A 21,142-nucleotide genomic window follows, 5' to 3' on the forward strand; every position below is an offset into this window, starting at 1 on the left:
ATCTTCAGATTAGAGGCCTGGATAGTCCTGAAGCCAACGAATCTCTATTAGCCCAGCGCACATTTCCTACAGGCCTGCAGGATATCACTGAGACCTTTATTAGCAGCTGCTGCTTTGCTTGAGTGAACAAACAGGAGAAGAATTTCAAGACCCTAACCTTTCTGACAAGGAGCTTGGCTCTGTCTAGACTCCTATAGGCAATATACTTAAAATGGAATAGTCGCTGTCAGGGAGCATTTTTGAGGCACATTTTCCTGGTAAGTTACAATAGCACAAATAAAACCGTTGTCTGATGTGTTAAAGTCATGATTGTTATCTGCGCTTTGTGCTTAGCGGATCTGGTCTTTTACATTAGCAGCCAGGATTGGCTTATTCTGTCTACCAATGTACATTACCTCTCAGTTGATGATTCAAAAATCTGGAGGAGGGGTTCTGTGCGGAGGGTCCTTTCTTGGCCTCAACATTCAAGCACTCGGTGGAGAGCTGGAGAAGTTGCTGGTTTGGTTCTGAGTGGATGCCCCGAAGTTCAGGGAAGTTCTCGTGTTCCCTGTCCCCCTGGTTCTGGATGTTGCTGTGCACACCGTGTCTCATCCCCAGAGAGGAAGCCTTGCAACGGTAGGCAGAGGGAAGCGATCAGATACGGGCCTTCTGGGCTTCATCTGGGGTGCATCATAAGTTACAGACTGTAAGGTATTTATGGAAGCAGTGCACTTCGAATTCACGTTTAGCCTTTGTTATCATTATGGGCCTATTTGAATAGCCCCGTTACGCAGGTAATAAGGAAAAATACACTCTGCTGCAACAGTCGTATGCTCAAAGAAAACAACATACTTTGCAGGTATTTTCCATCAAGGAATAGACAATTTGTCTTCTCTTGAAAAATACAGGAAATGATCTCATTGACACGGATACAAAGCTGGAGTAACTCCGCTCACGTCAATGGATCCACACGGACATTTGTGACTCCTGAGCCAGGCTCGGAATTCACATCTCTCCCTGCATTATGGTTAAGGATTGTAACTGCAACTCTGATCTTTTTTCTCCATTTTGCCTTTAAACAGCCAAATTAATGAAACTGATGGAGCTTAATCCTTGCTGGAGTCAGGTTTTAGCACTTGGTATCATGCCATTATTCTGAAATATTGTTGTGCTTCGATGACATCGCTAATCTCTGTGAAGTTTCTAGGTGACAGTTTTCTTTCTGTTGTGTTATATTTTATTGCCTTTTCAATACGGTAACATACAAAGAAAAAGACAGAGATAAAATCTACACGCACCCAACCTGTGTCCTCCCCGCACCCCTGCAATGAAAACCACAATCACAGCCGGTACGTATCCTGGGATTTGGCACGTGCAAGCCACCCAGTGCAGAGCTCAGATTCCCAGGCAGGTCCGGCTGCTTAGGGGCATCACACAAATGCCGTGTGCTAGTTCCCAGAAATGGGGAGACCGTAGTACAGATGGGGCGAGATGTTACAGAGGTGAGTTTGTAAAGGGGTTATGGGCATACGGGCCATTTAGGTGCTTTTGAAAATTCCTCCCCCCTCCAGCGTTATGCTGCCTCTTTGCACCAAGGTGAATTTCACCCTAGCCTTTAAAGAACATGGACTGAACGTTTAGCAATATGCAACCTAACTAAATGGCACCCCAAATGCAGATGCAAGGGGGGCTTCTCTTGGAATAAGTTTTAAAACAAATACACTCAGTGCCTTCCCTGTTTGGTGTGTCATGGGTAATTTAAATCCAGGGCAGGCAATTTTCAACGTTACGATCCTATTACCTCCGTTAGGGTTCTTTCCCTCCTACACCCAACTAAAAGAACCAAATATCATGAGATGGTAAATCTTGAGATCCACGCAGTAAGAGGTAAGAAAGTAAAGTAGATCCCGGAATAATGGCTGGAGCTGGGAATACCCATTAGGATAGAAGAAGGGCAGTGCCCAGGGGAAAGGTGAGGGAAATAATGGTTTGGTGAGACTTTAAGAGCCATTCATGACCCTCAGTCAGGAGCCAGACTCTGGAGGTGATGGGGTGGCCGGAGAACTCCTGCTGTAAGCCAGGCTTGAAGCACATGAGTAGAAGCAACAGGTCTTGTTTAGTGATGCTGCCCTCCCATTGCCTCGGCTTCTTCAGCCCTCCCATCTCCAGAGCTGCCAGTCGGGCGCTTTCATCAGCTCTACATCCAGTTTAAAAGGAAGTGGCGTGGGCGGCGTGGGAGACACTAGAGCAAGATGGATCCCGGTCCAGGCTGTGAAGCAAGAATCAGAGTAGACCACACTAGAAAAGAAGCGGTTGTCCTAATCAGAAGAGACACCAGCTCTTAGGCAGATTAGCCTTTTAACTGGCTCTCTCTAAAAGTCAGCCCAGCTCAATTCCGGCTCTCCAGTGAGCGTTTAGCACGGCTAGTCCCTTCCACTCAAGCATCCGGTCATCCTGCGTTCTGTGATGCTGACACTTTCAACAACAAGCGGAGACTTTTTCTTTCCCTTTTTTACTCAGCCTTCGGGGGGAGGGATAGCTCAATGGTTTGAGCATTGGCCTGCTAAACCCAAGGTTGTGAGTGCAATCCTTGAGGGCGCCATTTAGGGGGTTCTGGGGCAAAATTGGGGATTGGTCCTGCTTTGAGCAGGGGGTTGGACTAGATGACCTCCTGAGGTCCCTTCCAACTCTGATATTCTATGAATCTATGAAAATGGAGCCAGCATCAGGGCAACTCTCCGTTATATTTATAGAGCTCTAAGTGTTCTAAAATTACTGACAAAAATACCACCATGTTCACTTACAAACCTTCAAAATAACCAGCTGAAGTCTGGAGGGGATGACTAAGGTTTGAGGAGATTTACCCTCCTGTGACCGCTTTCGGAGGCCTGCTCAGGCTGGGATCACTTGACTTTGTTGCATGCATGAGCAATTTGTGCATCCAAAAGTCCACGTTCATGAATGAACAGATTTTATGGGGCCAGTTTAGGGAGCTATTTATGAAAATGTTGCCCTTCTATACCTTTTTCAAAAACCCCCCATGAAGAGCATCGTGTGGTTATTTTTGGTGGTGGTGATGGGGAGTGTGTGTGTATATTCGGGACTTAATTCATAATTTTCAGAAAGAGGATCAGGGTTTGGACTTTGTCTATTTATGTGAAGTCTGTTTCTTTTTAAAAAGTTGAATCCAAGTTTGAAACACGGGGCGGGGGTTGATTTTATTTTGTATTTTTCTGTCATAAACAAACCTAGGGCCGGTAAAATGGGATTGGGTCCCTAGAACAAGGGCAGCAGAGATGGAATCAGGGCTAAGCTTTCCCACCCTGCCTGGTGCTGGAGGACACTCCAGGGCATCTTTCATGCACACTCCAACCGTGGCTTGGGGTCTGTCAATGTGGGATCTACACAGAGTGAAGTGTGGTGGTGCTTTTGCAGCATGGATCCTGGCCTAATAAGAACTGGAATGGGCCCACCAAGCCCATCTCATGAAAAAGCCAGCAGGAGACTAGTGGAGAGACAGTAACCTTCTCCTTACCGGCAGAGCTTGGTCCTGAATTGTGGATGAAATGCTATCCTCATTGGGCTGCCTTCTAAACCATACTGCCCAACGTATGTTCATCCATTCTTTGGAGCACCATGCTGCCCCTGCTACAATGTGACATAAAATCCACTGGAAATGCACTTAATGCAATTCTGTTCCATGCACCTTAATTAAGATACTGGAAAAGCAAAATCTTTGTTTCAGGCCCTGAGGAAAACAGATAAGAGCACAGCCTTCTGCTGAGCCAGGTTTTTATCTGCTCCATTGTTATCTGCAGCCCTGTAGTAATCTTTAATCTTTATACTTTAATTTGTAAGTGAGACAAAGAGCTTTTTCATCCTTCTATGTGCTAAATGACATGCTCAGCTCCCTCCCTCTGGCATCTCCTCTGTGACTCACTCATTAGAAGCTATTTGAAAATGTGCTAATGACAAAATATATTTTGATCTTTACTTTTATGAGTAAATAAAGAAACTTCCCTTTGGGGTATTTTGAAAGCCTTTTATCTCTCTTTTATCCTCTGCCACATATTGGTGAGCACCCTGCTGCAAACTGCGACTGCTCTGGGGTTAGCGTGGTCCACCAGAGATGCAAGGATGTAATAATGCCACCTTGGTGATGGTAGCAGGCTAGGAAGGACCCTGGGACTTTCAGCACAGAGAATGTTTATTTGATATGAATATGGTGATAGCCTTAAACTTGAGGCAAGTTTCTCCTAGTAATTTCATTTTAGCTGCTACATTTCAAAGTGACACAAGGAGAATCTATGGGTTCTCGACAATGTGGAGGGCTGGGATGTGAAAGAGCATGTGGGCCCCTCTCCTCCCATCCTCTTCTTCATGACTTCTCCCCTGCCAACCTGCTGTATGGAATGCAAGCATATGCTATTCCCAATCCACTTCCAAACACAGGACACCTGCTCTGTAGGCTCCATGCTCACCCATGTCCTGGCTGTGGATTTTATTAGAAATAATATGAACACAGAACTCAGGCTTACTCCCCAGGCTGGGCAGCTGCTGCTAGGGTTCCTCTCTCAGAAATGGTCAGCCTTCACCCTAGATCCTCTCTTTCTCAGAAAGGTCCTCTGACTTCCCTTATGAATCAGGTCGGATAACAAGCTGCCTACCTCAATGAGTCAGCCAAAGCCATGTAACCTGTTACCAGCAGGAATGACACCGGCTAAGAGCGGTGTTGCAGACAGCCTTGCCAACCTGTGCTAGCTCTGCAATTCCATTCCCTTCGGCACCATGCTCATTCACATCCCTGCTACTGACTCATCTCCATCACAATGGGTGTAAAGAACATTTAAAACTCAAACACCAAGCTTTTCCTCCCCTGCACTCCCCAGTGTCTCCTGCCTCCACCTGGTCCATCTCAAAGACTGCAAGCTCTTTGGGGCAGGGGCAGTCTGTCACCAAGCATCAGACTTGCGGCCAGTATGTAGCACACAGTTGTAGGACCTGGAACATACCTGCACAGAGGCCTGATGATTTGCAGGGGGCAGGTTGCTGGAGAGGAGAATCAGGCTCCTGCATTCCTCCTTCTCTGTTCCTCCTGGGGAAGTATTTCCTGGCCTGGATCTCCAGGAACAAGACGGGCATGGCCAAGGTGTTGAAAGATTTGCACATGGTGGAGGGCAACAAGCAGCTGCTCCTTCAGCTTGTTGTTAAAAGCTGCTGTGAAGAATGCAGCTGGAGGAGGCCCCCTCCCAGTGCTGAAGGATCTTGGGGGGCCCCCAGTGCAGTGGAGCAGAGCTAGGTGTAGTATGTGGCCAGACAAGGAGGAAGGAGAAGGCTAAGGCTGAACAGGAGGGGTGCTCTCCCTCTGGTCACTCTGAGAATTTGGGGAGTGCTCTCCCTGCCAGAAGGAGTGGCAGGTGCAGTGGCAGTGTGTATAATCCCACTGAAAGGAGCCAGGGCTACCTCATGTGGCTTGTCCCTTACAGCCAGGCGACCCTGCTGACTGCCGCTTTGCAGCATCACCTGTGAGATGGGGGAGAGAGGGACCAATCACTTGCTGCTCTATCCGAGGACTCCACGCTTCCACGCAGACCCAAAGGAGACCTGACCCACTTTCACTCTGCGGAGAGTCCACAGCCTAAGAACGTCCGTATGGCTGGTCACAAAAGACAGGGCAGAACTGTAATTAGTGTTAGGGGAGAAAGACAGAGAGGAAGATCCAGGTTGCTGATTTCACCAGTAGAGAGGGAATTTTAACACCATTTTTATACCCTCTGCCCTGTACAGTCTCTCCTACAGGGCTGGGGCACATACCGAAAGGGAAGCAAACTGCCTGCAGCTCCCTCCTCCCCTGAATCGTCACCACTAGTCCAGAGCTCAGAACCGCAGATTAAAAGGATCTGAAGTAAAGACTTTCGACTCACGCATCCTAATATGATGTTGCCTTGCAACCAAGGCAGAGCACCAGGCCTGCCCTGCAGCCCGCGTACCTGTGGGAGGAGAACTTTCCTGACAGAAGTCTCGCTGTTGACTCACAGGAGCCCCACAGACCTTGTTCCTCTTTTGCGCTCCTTCCTCTCCAGGATGGCAGCTGTTTCTTGAATGAGCCCAGTGGCTTTCGCTTCATCCACTTCTCCTAGGGGGCCTTCCCTGCACTTCTTATTTTTCTACCTGACATCTGTGTACAATTTGTTTCTAATTTCTCAGCATGCCCCTCCTTGTCTTGTCACAGCTGTTGGGCTGAGAAGAGTGGCTCACCCTGACCTCATGGGCACACAGTTTAGCATTAGGAAATTTCTGCCTCGTGCCCTCTCGGACCCCGTTTGAAGGAAGTGCTATTTGAGCTGCACTTTAGCGAGAACTAACTTTTGATTTCCACCTGGAATCCCATCGCATCCCAGCCTGGCCCTGCACTGAGGTAAAGAGGGTGTGACAGGGGATAAGAGCAGAGCCTAGTGACATATCTAGATTTCCCATCTATTCTCAATTGTTGGCAGTTTTGCTGAGCACCATTACACAGCTGCTGCTTGGCATGTCACAGTTGCCTTTATTCCAACAGATGGTGAAATGACTCCTATGTATTAGCTTGTTAGGGGTCAAATTCAGCTCTGAGTTACGCAGGTGTGACCGAGAGCAGAATGGGGTTCTAGGTTAGTACAGTGCCTTGAGATCCTTGGAAATGAAAGGGAGGTGAAATCGAATGGGAACATGCCTGCTCGTGGCACCTCATGCCCTTGACCCATCCACCTTTGTTCAGGGGTAAGGTGTGTAATCACATGTTCCAGCCACCATTCCCCTGCTCCCTTCCCCATTCCCCCCGGGTTTGCTGCTACTCCTTGGTGTGGCTTGTGATGTAAGTTAGATAGTTAGCTCTTTCGGGCCGGGACCGTGTCTTCAGTGTTTGTACAGCACCTAGCCCAATCAGGCCCTGAGCTGGGCTGGGGCCCCTCGAGCTACTGAAGTAGAAATACTAATGAACAATGAACACTAACGTTCTGTCCTCTTCTTCTCATTCTGCTCGCTTCAGGCATCCTCAGACCCTTGGACCTTCTCCCACATTGTCTCCATCCCAAGCGAGCCTTGCCTTCCTCCAGTTCCATTCTGCACGATTCCATTTCGTTTCACCTGGAATTCTCATCCTCTCTTTGCTCCCACCCAGGCTGATGGTCAGGGACATGTGTGAAAAATCCTGGCTCTTCCCCGGTCTAAATCTTGCTGGTTTAAACTTCCCTCCAGCCTTGGACCCTGATTAGAACCCTCCCACGTAAACTGACAGGAGTTGGCGCGCAGTGCTGCGAGGAGTCCAGAGAACGAGCTGTGTCCCAGTGGCCGGAGTGCCCTGGTGAAGACTCATGTCTGGAAGCAGGGACTCTCCAGAGACAGCAACACATTCGGTGGCTGGAGGGAATAGATGCTTGTGTCTGTCTTACTGATGCAACCACTGGCACAACTTCCCCTGCCTGCTGAAGGTGAGCAGAGCGATTCCTGGGTAGGTGGGATATCCACAGAGAGCACTCCTTTCGGCCTAATCGGGATACATGGCTGTCATGGACAGAGAAGCAACAGGCCTCCTCTGAGAGCACCAGGCCACCAGCTGCAAAGAGACGGACTCTGTCTTAGCACTGAGGAAAATGAAGGAGTCCCAGCACCGTTACAGCTGGAGGGTCAGAGCTGGAGGAGCAGACTCGAAGTGGAGGACATGGTCTGTGAAAATAAACCAACAGCAAAATCCCCCGAACTCCAGAATAATAAAAGATGAGAAATGAAAAGAAATTCCTATGTCAGGGTGCCCAGCCCAGCACTGTGCTGCTCCACCTTTGCCTCTCCACGTTGCCCCTTGTGTAGCAATCTGAGGAAGGCTGGGTCCTCACAACTCACTGGCACCTGTTCACAGGCTGAAAACCCCTGGTCTAGTGGTCAGAACTGGGGACTATTCCTGCTTCTGACACTGACGAATTCCTTAACTTCTGCAGCCTCATTAAGAATATATATTACTCTAGCTTGTTGTAAGGCCATGGCTAGTAACGGCTTGCAGAGGAGGAAATTCAGAGGTTTTTTGTGGTGCCAGGGTCTTGTGCTGGCCCCTCGCCCAGCTGTGAATTTCAACCAAAGCATGTTGAGAGGCTTGGCTAAAAGGGGCTAAATATGCAAAGTATTATTAACGATGTGATAAGCTGACAACTATAACTTTAGGGTTTTTTTTCACTCCTTCTAGTAGAGTCCAAATCATTTCTCAATGGCAAACTATGTAATTGGGCTTTGAGCAAGGAGGACCAAGAGCATCCCTTTGCAGTCTCACTAGTGGCCCTGTGGGGCAAGCTCACATGGATAATCTGCTGTAGGATTTATCAAGCCAGAGTGGAGAAAGAGTCTTGTCTCTGACACTGCAGCCAGATTTTGGATCATTTTTGCAAGTACCGAGGGAGGGCTCCAAATGCATTAGCGGGAGATAGACAAACTTGAAACTTTATTTGCTCCCTCAGCGGCGGCTTCTGTCTTAAATTCAAAGGGACCTCTAAGGTTTCTGGAGCTGTCCATCAGAACAGCTGTTTCTCTGTTTCACAAGGAAAACAGCCCAGTTCTCAGTGCCCTCTGGCCTGCCATTAATTCTTTTTTAAAAACTTTCTAAATTAAAATGAATGCTACAAAAATTAAAAACCCATATAAATCGCAGCAAAGGGCAAGACAGAGAGTAACTGTCAAAGAAGCTGCAAGGATAGAAAGGATAGAAAGGATCAAGAGACTCTTCAATTCTCTTAACAAGCACACCTTTCACAAATGATAAAATAATTGGCTCAGCAAAAATTCAGGAAGCCCAATGTCCCAGAGTGCACCTAACTTTTGCTACCTTCATAAGAAATCACCAACAAAGAAATCTATGCTCCCTCCCCCACTCATTTGAAGTGTCTAAGTTTCTCCGATAGATCATTTGATGAAACTGCCTGTGCTTTAAGGGGATCAAATCTAATTCACTAGGCTTCATTCTCAGTGGCAATCTATTTGGAAATCTGTAGTCACTGGCATTAACCCAGGGAAGAGGTTGCACTAATACCTCCAGAAGAGGCCACGGGCTGAGATCCACAGCCCCAAGGTGTGCAAACAAACAGTCACGCTGTTGTAATCGTGTTTAGGAATGTAGGGATCAGCATTTTTTCTCTTGGGAGAAAGCGTCTATCTTGAAAATTACCAGAGTGGAAATTGATTGATTCAAAAACTAGGAAATAAGCCTAAGCTTCCCAAACCCAGTGCACAGTTGCACTTTCACAGATTCTCACTCTCATTCATTTGTGGGGGCGGGGAAACAGGGCGTCTTCTACTCCCCTGTAACAGAACAGGAGACACTAGCCTGGTGTGGTACCAGCAAAGAGGTGTTTGTGAATGCCTGATCCCCCTCCAAACCAGCACCGGAAGATGGGTGCAAAGTTTATTAGTTTAGACAAAGCCTATTGACGCTACTTTTGGCAAGTGACACCATGGCCCTGGCATTGAAAGTCATGGAAGTCAGGCCATCAATTTCTGTGGGAGGAGCCGAATATCATGATTTGTGTCGCACTTAACTGGACGGGCTTGTTTTCTTTCCTTGTGTTACCTTTCCTGTGAAGGAGCTGGGTCCCTCCTCCCACCACTCACAGCAGAATGGAGGTGAAATTTCCTCCTGTGCAGAGAGCCACAGCGAGGCCCGTGCATAACTCAGGCTCTTCTTTCTCCCCGCGACAAGGCTGATGCCTCATGTAGGTCACACATAAGCCTTGTACCACATACGCTCCTGTAAGGTGGGTGCAGAGCTGGCTGGAAAACCTTTCCCAGAGAGTCTCAGAGGTTCTCAGACAAGCTGCAAGAGCACATCAAGTGGGGTCCCGCAGGGATCGGTCCTTGGCCCGGTTCTGTTCAATATCTTCATGATTTAGATCAGTGGTTCTCAACCAGGGGTCCGGGGCCCCCTCGGGGGCCGTGAGCAGGTTTCGGGGAGCCACCAAGCGGGGGGGCATTAGACTCTCTAGGGCCCAGGGCAGAAAGCCAAAGCCCCACCACAAAGGACTTCAGCCCAGGACCCTGAGCTCCACCACCCCAGGCTGAAGCTGCAGCTTTGTGGTGCCTCCTGTGATGTGGAGACCGAGCAACTGCCCTGCTTCCTGTCCCTTAACATCAGCCCTGGCTTTTATATGTGGAAAACCTGTTGTCGTGACACAGGCGGGCTGGGGCGTGTTTATTGCATGTTGCAGGGGCCTCATAAAGAAAAAGTCTGAGAATCCCTGATTTAGTTAATCGCATAGAGCGCACCCTTATGAGGTTTGTGAACGATACCAAGCTGGGAGGGGTTGCAAGTGCTCTGGAGAATAGGATTAAAATTCCTTGTAGGCAATCTCATCATACCATCCCCTCCATAAATTTATCAACTAGAGTACTGTGTCCAGTTTTGGCATCACACTTTGGAAAAGGTGTGGACAAATGGAGAAAGTCCAGAGAAGAGCAACAAAAGTATTAAAGGTCTAGAAAACATGACCTGTGAGGGAAGATTGAAAACATTGGTTTTGTTTAGTTTGGAGAAGAGAAGACTGAGAGGGGACATGATAACAGTTTTCAAATATCTAAAAGGTCGTTACAAGGAGGAGGGTGAGAAACTGTTCTTATCCTGTAAGGATAGGAGCAGACCCAACGGGCTTAAATTGCAGCAAGGAAGGTTTAGGCTGGACATTAGGAAAAACTTCCTAACTGTCAGGGTGGTTAAGCACTGGAATAAATTGCCCAGGGAGGTTGTGGAATCTCCATCACTGGAGATTTTTACGAACAGGTTAGACAAACACCTGTCAGGGATGGTCTAGAATGAGAACACTTAGTCCTGCAATGAGTGCAAGGGATGGGACTAGATGACCTCCTGAGGTCCCTTCCAATCCTACACTTCTCTGATTCTATCGGCTCCTGTACCCAGGGATTAATACCACCCTATGGGGAATACCATGAGCACCATACGTTTCTGATCTCTGCAGAATGTGCTTCTCTTTTGAAAAGGCCCCTTCAATTGTTTTATTGCTGTTCCTTTTTTCCCCAATGGAAGAAGAATTACGAGGGGGGCAAGATGAGGCGGGGGTGGGGGGAGGGTAAGAGGGTGGAGAGCAGTCTCCGCAAACCAAGGCACCAGGGACTCTGTAGGAAAGAAGCCGCTTGAGCCAATGCGAAAGGAAAGCTAAGGCAATATTGCTTCTAGGGAAAGCTTCCCCAGAACACAGAGAGAGAGATTACCAGGAGCTAGAGGGGAAAAAATGCTTTGGCTGGATTCATTGTCATTTCTGGTGACTGCTCAGCAAGCAGCTGGCACTGCATGGCCAGACACTGCTGTGATATTTCTGTATGATGTGACATTTAGGCAACTAGATAGACTCTCTCTCCCCCTCCTCCGTTTCCCCCCCTCCCTTCCCTCCTCTTGATGAAAAGAAGTTCTTTTCTGATTGAGCTAATTATGCTGATTGAATTTCCTCTCTCTCTCTGGGAGTGTGAAAGGTTTCCTTAATTTGATGGGGGTAATTGTTATGCACACACTGTCAGATGTTAATGCAATTGCTTGATTGACAGGTAATCAGCACATCAGTTGCACAAAAAGAGTGAATAACTCTGTAATTTTATTTCCCCTGCTTCCACCGTGTGGGTTGTCAGGAAAATCTCAATTAGCAATCAGGGAGGAGCAAGCTCTTAACAATTCAGCGGAGACTGAGGCAGCAGCAATTGCAAGGCCTCGCTCTGGCCCTGACCAAAGTGCTCCAGAGGCGACCTGTGGCGTACAGTGCTCATTTCTGATGATCTTATTCCTCCTGTTCATGGGAGAGCCTGAGGAGCGCTCTTGGGCTCACCAGCGTCAGGGGAGCGTTCTACGTGCAAAGGGTGTGCGCACGCGTAGCTCTCATCGCTGTTCGTAAGAGCCTCACAAACTACACACATCTGAAACCTCTCCAGCTCTCTCAAGCCAAGCTGCCCGTGGAATGACATGGCACATCACAGGGAGAGAGGTAGTGATGCTACCCTCAGCGTACACCGACAGAGAGCCTGCTAAGTAGTCAGCTGCCTTGGGAGGTCTGCAAAAAGATTTTTTTTTAAAAAGGCAAGCAATTTAAAACCACATGGGTTTCATTAACTAGAAGGGTAAAGACAATAGTTAAAGGAGAGCATTTCTCTCCACAGTCTCAAACCACCTTCAAGGGACATTGCTAATAGCTGGCTCCATTTTATACAGAAGTAAGAGGAACAGAGGAGGGAAGAGGGCAAAATAATCTACAGCTGGACTAAAGAAAGGTCATTGGTGACAAGTGTGGGCCTGAGCACTCTTCCATGCTTTTGCTCAGCAGTAATTAAGCACAGTGGGGAGCAGCTCTGAGTTGTTGTTTCTTGTTGCAATTTAAATTAGGGGCGGGGAAGCCGGTGCAGAGACAAATGGAACAGACCCCAGCCCTTACCCCAAACTTTCCTAAGATCTGGACAAAAAATTATCCTCAATAAATTTTCATTTTTCCAGAACTTTGACAAGCTCCAGCCAGAAATGTCCAAAAGGCACCAGAAAGGCCCCTCTCTTGGTGTGCCTGCCTCTCCTGGAAGCAGGACGTATTAAACAGAAAAAAAACACTTTCTGTGAGACTCCGAGGGGACTTGAGGAGCCCTGAGGATTTCTATAAGATTCCTGGCACAGCTGGACTTGTGGGAGCTTCTTCCAGCCATTCTCCAGGAGTTCTGAGGATCCTCATTTTAACAAAACCGACCTGATTTCATGCTTTGACTTTCCTGCTTGGTGTCCTAAAGGGCTTCATTGCTGGAACTGGTGAACAGTGACACCAGTTTTCAAATGTGCCAGTGAACTCTGACTTGAAGTTTAATCTAGCAACATTTGCACCCAGCTTGGGCTGCTTTTTTGGAAACATTAAGGAGGTTGGGGTTTGCTCACAGCAGCGGTCATGACAGAGCTTTCATTTGTGCCAGTGCTGCTGTGGATGAGAAAATAAGCATATTACCAGATAAAGGGTCCCCCTTTATAAGCCCCCACACCCTACACACACTGGCTGTGTGTCGGGGAGGCGAGGGTTAGAACGGCAGAGCAAGATAGTGACTTTTTGCTGTGTGCCCAGTAAACAGGCCTAATTTTTCCCCTCTCTCTCCTGGAGTCAGGCTAGATCGCAGCTATTTTTAAATCTGTGGTTCAGGTACATAACCAAACAAAGTGCTCTTTCGCTGCATACGGGGGACAGGAAAGGATTCACTATAATATAGGCCTGTTAACTTCCTGGGTGTCTTTCCATAACTCTCTCCCCACCCTCTCCCTGAGAGATTCAACCCCCAAATGCTTTCTTTGGGCACCATTCCTGTTTATGAAGGGTAGGTCACCCAATCAGAGAACAGAAACCACACAGTGTGACTTAGGTGACCAATCACAGTTTGAATGCCGGCTATCAAACACTCCAAGCACTAGTCACTATGGTCAGTATATGAAAACTCAGAGGCCTACCCGTGACTGTAAAAACAATCCAGCAAACAATTTACAAATATCAGGTATAATCATAACAATCGCAGTTAGTTCATGGACAATTCATGAACATAAAAGGAACCCATTTATTAATCAGTGCAGGAATCAGGCTATTCAGGAAAAAAATTTCTATGCTGCAATCCTGCGAACTTCGATGGAATTGCACAGGGTGTAAATCGGTTAAAAGCCCTGCCCATAATGGAGATGGAACAGGAGACTCAAGGTGCTTAGTTATTCTTAGCAAAAGAAAGTGGGCTTGAGAAGAGAAGATTAGGACGGGACCCGGTTGTAGAATATAAATCCTGGGGGAAAGGAGAAGCTAGAAGGCTGCGAGAGTCACTGTCATGTTTCAGGACACAGAGGCATGAACTCCAGCTATGAAAAGGTCAGAGGCTGGACGAAATTAGGCAGATTTCCTTTATGCAGAGCTAAGTCGTATGTGAAATAAGCTGCAAAGGGCAGCAGCAGGAGCAGCTAGCAAAAAGCAGATTACAAAAATAAGACTTCGGTATCTGAAGGCAAAGAAGATATTTGACGGTAGGCTGCAGCGCTGACTCGCTATCACAGCTGGGAATAGGGCTGCTCAGGCCTCTCACCTCCAAGGCTGTCTACGGAGACTCCAGCCAGCCAGAGTACCGTGCACCGGACACACGGCATGCAGAAGGCAGATAGTAGCAGCAGGAGGAGAGGAACGTACCAGGGTGAAAGGAAACTATTTGCACAGAAATGTACAATTTCTCTGTGCCGAGGTCCTGGTCCTGAAATGAGGGATACCTGGGGCGGCCCTGAGTCCACACAGAGCTCTACTGACTTCAGCAGAGTTCTGCAAAGGAGCAGGGTTGAGTCCACAGGGATGGTGCCTAAATGATCATATCTCCCTGCAGCTGAGAGGGCCTGAGTAAATCACCTCCTCTAACCTCAGCACAATAATTTGCAAAAAATTAACCTAGCATATATATTTTAGTTTTTATTATGCCGTATAATGAATGATTAAACACTAATTATACCAAACTGTTCAGTGCATAGAATGTCCTAAAGTACCGGATTGCAGGTAATGTAACTACTTTGGAGTGCTAGAGAGAGAGCCACATCACTTTTTTTCCCCCGTGAAGAAAGTAATTTCCAGTTTAGCAAAGCCATCATTTGGTTTTTTTATGACCTGAATCAGATATTTCCCACTGCTCTGTGCCTCATATACTCTGGAATGCTTCTGAATTGACTGGGGTACAGTACACGTTAAACAAATTGCCTCTAAACCTCTTTTATTTTATTCTCATCTGAAGCCAGCCGTCCTGATCCAGGATGAGGGTTTATATCAGCACAGTCATAATCTGTGGGTTTCAGTCTAAAATTCACTCAATGGGTGCCCCAGTCAGCTGGCCCTGATGATCACGGTGTGGTTAAAATCAGAACAGTTGCTCTTTAAACAAAGGAACCTGTGGGGTTCAATATTTATTCTCTCATTTCCAATGGAAATTTGTTCACTTGACAAGTCAAATTATTCTTTTTAAATCTAACTGTGAATGTCACACGAGCACCTCCCTCAAACACCAGCTTGAAATAATCTAATATTCATCTTTAAAGGGACATCGATTTAAAAATATACTGATCACCCCTGGAGTGTGAATATTTTTTAAACTACTCCTGTCAGAAGTAACTGCTAAAATTACTAAATCTACATCTCACAGCACTTCTTGCATACTGCGTTCTACAGTTTCCCTTAAAGAGTCTCTGTTTTAGTTTTTCCTGTTTGTGCCAGTTCTTCACACAGCAACAGCAAAAAGTTAATAGGTAATTGTGAATGTAAACTCACAAAAACTAGTCTGGCAACTAAGGGACAAGTGTAATACACCAACATATATTTCACTTAAAAAAACACACACTACATGTCAAACTGACTGTCCTTTAAACTTTCTTTACCAAGGATTCTGAGCCTCTAACAACATGCAGGCATATTTGCTCTCTTTCATACAATTATAAAACATGACATCTTGTTCTTATTACACTTTAAAGCAAGCCCAGTAAGAAGCTGTTTTGAGATCTGGTTTTGTATTCACCATTTCTCATTTTGTGGAGCTAAACGTTTTTCTGGATCTACTCTGCAAACTGCACAGTGTCTCCAGCCTCCCCAGCACACAGCAGCAAGATCTTCTCATTCACATTAAATATCTTTTCATGGTCTAGGCAACCAGACAAGAACAAACACTCTAAACCCATCAGCAAGAATATCCTAGTTTGCCAATAGCATAGCAATTTCACAATTTATTTCATAAGTGTCAAGTTAAAGGATTTTAAGCACTCCATTATGTACCAAGGTGCTAATCAAAGTGTCCCAACTAAATTACAATATTCAGCTTCTCTCAGTTTCCCAAATTAATCTGTCACAAAGTGTTCCTATGTGCCGTTCAATAGCTGTTCACTTTGGAAAGGTGACTGCATTTCATAGAATCATAGATTAGGGTTGGAAGAGACCTCAAGAGGTCATCTAGTCCAACCCCCTGCTCAAAGCAGGACCAATCCCCAAATAAAATCATCCCAGCCAGGGGTTTGTCAAGCTGGTCCTTAAAAACCTCTGAAGATGGAGATTCCACCACCTCCCTAGGTAACCCATTCCAGTGTTTCACCACCCTCCCAGTGAAATAGTTTTTCCTAATATCCAACCTAGACCTCCCCCACTGCAACTTGAAACCATTGCTCCTTGTTCTGTCATCTGCCACCACTGAGAACAGCTGAGCTCCATCCTCTTTGGAACCCTGCTTCCGGTAGTTGAAGGTTGCTCTCAAATCCCCCCTCACTCTTCCCTTCTGCAGACTAAATAAGCCCAGTTCCCTCAGCCACTCCCCGTAAGTCATGTGCTCCAGCCCCCTAATAATTTTTGTTCCCCTCCGCTGGACTCTCTCCAATTTGTCCACACCCTTTCTGTAGTGGGGTGCCCAAAATTGGATGCAATACTCCAGGTGTGACCTCACCAGTACAGAATACAGGGGAATAATCATTTCCCTTGATCTGCTGGCAATGTTCCTACTAATGCAGCCCAATATGCCATTAGCTTTCTTGGCAACAGGGGCACACTGTTAACTCATATCCAGCTTCTTGTCCACTGTAATCCCCAGGTCCTTTTCTGCAGAACTGCTGCTTAGCCAGTTGGTACCCAGCTTGTAGCAGTGCATGGGATTCTTCCATCCTACTTGCAGGACTCTGCAGTTGTCCTTGTTGAACCTCATCAGATTTCTTTTGGCCCAGTCCTCCAATTTGTCTAGGTCACTCTGGACCCTATACCTACCCTCCACATAGGGGTTTTAAGGCAAACACAAACCCACGATTTTCTTCCCATGGTGCCAACTTTTCTCCATGGCTTGAATCTTTCAGTCCTGAGTCCAGGGGGCCTGTTGAGTGTGTTTGATGCAGGTGCAAGCATTTACATTCCTGCCATCCTGTTTCCCCTTGAGAATGCCTCCTGGAACCGGCCCACTGCTTGGGCAACTCAGCTATGGTTTCATTCTTCTGAACCCAGCATTTCTCCGTCCATTCTGTCCATCAGTGCATACTACGTGAGTGATGAAAACCTACAAGACTGAACTAGTGCCCCTGCCTCGCAGAGTATTTTGGCATCTATGACTGTTACATTTCCTATCAGTGAGGCACAAAAACACATCATTAGGTAGGATGGAGATATGATGGGCAGGCCAGGTTCCCTCACCCAGGAAGGCCCAGGAACAAGGAATACCTGGGTGGTGCGTGAGGTCTGAGGGAAGCTGAGGGAAGCCAGGACAGACACTCAGGAGTGTGGAACAAGGGGATTATTCTGGTAAGGGAAATACTGTGGAACTTCTCCAGGCACAGATCTCATTGACCGGGACAAGAGAGAGCTACACGCTGAGTAAACACAAGACTCAGCCTAGTCAAGTTGTGTCAGCATCCCTAAACAAGTCATAGAATCATAGAATATCAGGGTTGGAAGGGACATCAGGAGGTCATCTAGTCCAACCCCCTGCTCAAAGCAGGACTGATCCCCAATTAAATCATCCCAGCCAGGGCTTTGTCAAGCCTGACCTTAAAAACTTCTAAGGAAGGAGATTCCACCACCTCCCTAGGTAACGCATAACACGTTTCATCACTCTCCTAGTGAAAAAGTTTTTCCTAATATCCAACCTAAATCTCCCCCACTGCAACTTGAGACCATTACTCCTCGTTCTGTCATCTGCCACCACTGAGAACAGTCTAGATCCATCCTCTGAGTTGAAAGCAGCTATCAAATCCCCTCTCATTCTTCTCTTCTGTAGACTAAACATCCCCAGTTCCCTCAGCCTCTCCTCATAAGTCATGTGTTCCAGTCCCCTAATCATTTTTGTTGCTCTCCGCTGGACTCTTTCCAATTTTTCCACATCCTTCATGTAGTGTGGGGCCCAAAACTGGACACAGTACTCCAGATGAGGCCTCACCAGTGTCGAATAGAGGGAAATGATCACGTCCCTCAATCTGCTGGCAATGCCCCTACTTATACATCCCAAAATGCCATTGGCCTTTTTGGCAACACTCATGTTCACTCTGATAGATTCCTTTGATCTTGGCTCTTGGAACGGATGTCACTACAAATGACATCTCTGCACTGGCGTATTGCTGTCACCAAATCATCAGGGAGTGTGGCCTGCCAAATTGAGTGGCATTAAAGAGCCCCCAGGGCCGCAGAGAAGGTCTGTTTACATCCAGTTGCGCTGACAGATCCCAGATTCAAAGTTCTTAAGCTTCTTCAGAACTTCTCTGCAAGCCTCAGCTAGAGAGTGGGCTACTGGAGGCTCACGAGGACAGGCTCTGGGAAGTTTCCAGTATTGCTTGCTCCCAGTTGGTGGAAATACCATGACAACAGTCTTCCCTATTATTCAGATCAGAGCTGTGCTTAGAGGCCCGAACTGATGTCAGGCCCGGTGTGCTGCATGCCATATAAACACACAATGAGAGACTCTCCCTGCCTCAAAGAGCTTACAAGCCACATACAAAGGGAGGTATGTTATCCCCATTTTACAGAGAGGGAAGTGAGGCCCAGAATGATTAAGCTGCTTGCCCAAGGTCACACAGAGAGTCTGTGGCAGAGCTGGGAATTAAACAGAGATCTCCTAGCTCCCAGTCCAGTGCACTACAGGCACAGACACATCCTTCCCTCTGCAATGATTCAGCTTCCTGCCAAGACCAAGAAGGGCGATGTTGGTGGCAGAGAAATTGAAAACAATTTTCTATTTAAAGTTGACAGCAACGTGAGTTTGGTGGGTTTGGCTGGTTTTTGAGGTGGCGATCCAGACTGAGCCTTATTTATCCAAACAGAGTCCCCCATCCCGCATTATAAATTCCTTGCAAAGACCATTTGAAGGGAATGAGAATACCAGACTGGTGTGAACAGCACCAATGGGAGAGACCACAGCTACAGTAGCATGCCTTGCACGTGTTTCTAAGTAAGAACCAACAGATCCTGTTGTCCAGGTTGTGTTGGGTGAACCTTTAAGGCGAGATTGATGCCTATGAAGTAAGTGGGTTCCTGGGCTTTGTGCTGACCCTCTGCACACAGGAGAATTTCATCCTTAGTGATAAGGGCCAAATTCAGACCTGCTGCAGGAAAAGTGCATCTCCACTGATGTCAGGCCTGGATTTGTCCTTGGGTCCCAGGCCTGTGGCCATTCTGGGACTAAGTGAAGGTGCCAGGTGCTCTTTACCAGCACCTGCTGGGCACTCTGAGAGATGGCTGATGCTGGGTGTGGGCTGCGGGGTCTCCGGAGGCTCGGAGCAATACCATGGTTTGGGTTCTGGAATGAATGTCAGTGCACACAAAGCTCAGTGGTGTCACTAATGGGGGTAACAAATGTGCAGCACCAAATTCTGCCTTCAGTTACAGCTGTGAAACCCCCTCTGGGATGAAGCTGAGAGACCCTTCAGCTCATATGTAGGCGTACTTCAAACAGGGTCTGAACTAAGGCTGTGTGCAGCTGTGGAATAAACTAACGTACTCCAGACCTCTGCATTTCACAGGAGTCTTCATTTGTAGATTCTGAGGTCAGAAGGGACCGCTGCGATCATCTAGTCTGACTTGTGTAACACAGGCTAGAGAACTGCCCCCCATGTAATTTCTAGAGCAGATCTTCTAAACAAACGTCCAGTCTTGATTTTAAAAATGCTAGTGATGGAGAATCCACCCTGACCTTGAGCAAATTGGTCCAGTGGTTAATTATCCTCACTGTTAAAAATGTACGCCTTATTTCAAGTCTGGATTTATCTAGCTTCAACTTACAGCCATTGGATCATGTTACATCTTTCTCTGCTAGACTGAAGAGCCCATTATCAAATAATTTGTTCTCCATGTAGGTACTTACAGACTAATCAAGTCACCCCTTAATCTTCTCTTTGGCTCAACTAAATAGATGGAGCTCCTGGAGTCTATCACTATAAGGCAGGTTTTCTAATCCTTTACTCATTCTTGTGGCTCTTCTCTGAAATCCGTCTCCAGTTTATCAACAACTTCTCTAAGTGATGTGAATTTGTTACAGCTTTTAGCTCAGTGGCTTTGGGCCAGGTTTTTAAAGGCAGTTAGGCACCTAAGTCCCACTGAAATCAGTGGGAGTAAGGCATCCAAATACCTTTAAAAACCTGACCCCTAGTTCTTTAGCTCAGTCTGTGGAAATGCATGGTCTGGGAGATGACAGTCATTCCATGAGCATGAGTTCCAGACAGAGATTCCAGCCTTGTCAATCAAATCACAGAAACCCCAGGACTTTTCCTCCCACCTCTTTCTCTTGCAGGGGGACAAATAAAACTGAACTGAAAGGAAAAAGAAATCCTAGCATCTGCCAGAGCTGGAGCAAGCTGCTAAAGAAAATATTGGATTGAAAAAGCACCTGGGGAAAACCTCCAGCACCAGAGTGAGAAACAGCAGCAAAATGATCAACTGAAATAAAAAGCAATAGAGAGAAAGTGAGGCTAACCAGAGGGTGTTGACAGCGGGAGACAGTGAACCAAGGGAAAACCAGAACTTCCCTGTAATTTTGGGAAGATTCTGGCATAACGAACCCATGCACAGGGCTGACCTTTTAATTTATTGGCAAACAGACAGACAACAGATGAAGCCAGCTCGCTTCATGACCCTCTCCAACTGCTAAAGATACAATAGTAGTTTTATCAGTTGAAAGCCCCTCCATGAGTTTGGCACTCAGCTCCTCAGATACACCCATTCCCCTGGCTAGAGACTGAGATATTTCTTCCTTCCCTCTGTCTTATTCTGCTTTCATCCGGGTTCTCAGCAAACCGATTCCAGCCTGAGGGCAGAGTTCAGGTCTAATTGCTGCCTGCCCTCTGTGACGAAGGCCCCCCCTCACACTTGCGGTCCCCATTTGGGACTAATGCAGCTCAGCAAAGCGGGATTGTGGAAGGGTAGGTCCCGGCTGGCCTAGTCAGTCGCTGGGCTTTGGTGGCAGAGGACAGCTGGCTCGCTTCACCTCAGCGACGACTCCTGGGGAGTCAGCGCACTCGGTGCACAGCAGGAGTTGGCTGGCTGAGAATAACCCTGTGGAGCTACAGATTTCATGGCATTTCTGCTGCTTCGTTCCCTGCAGCACTAGGTGACTGTAGCTCCGGCTGCAGTAGAGTGGAGGCTCACGCTGTGTCTTCATTGTAGAG

The sequence above is a fragment of the Chelonia mydas genome, chromosome 19 (genome assembly GCF_015237465.2).
Source record: "Chelonia mydas isolate rCheMyd1 chromosome 19, rCheMyd1.pri.v2, whole genome shotgun sequence".
Taxonomy (NCBI): Eukaryota; Metazoa; Chordata; order Testudines; family Cheloniidae; genus Chelonia; species Chelonia mydas.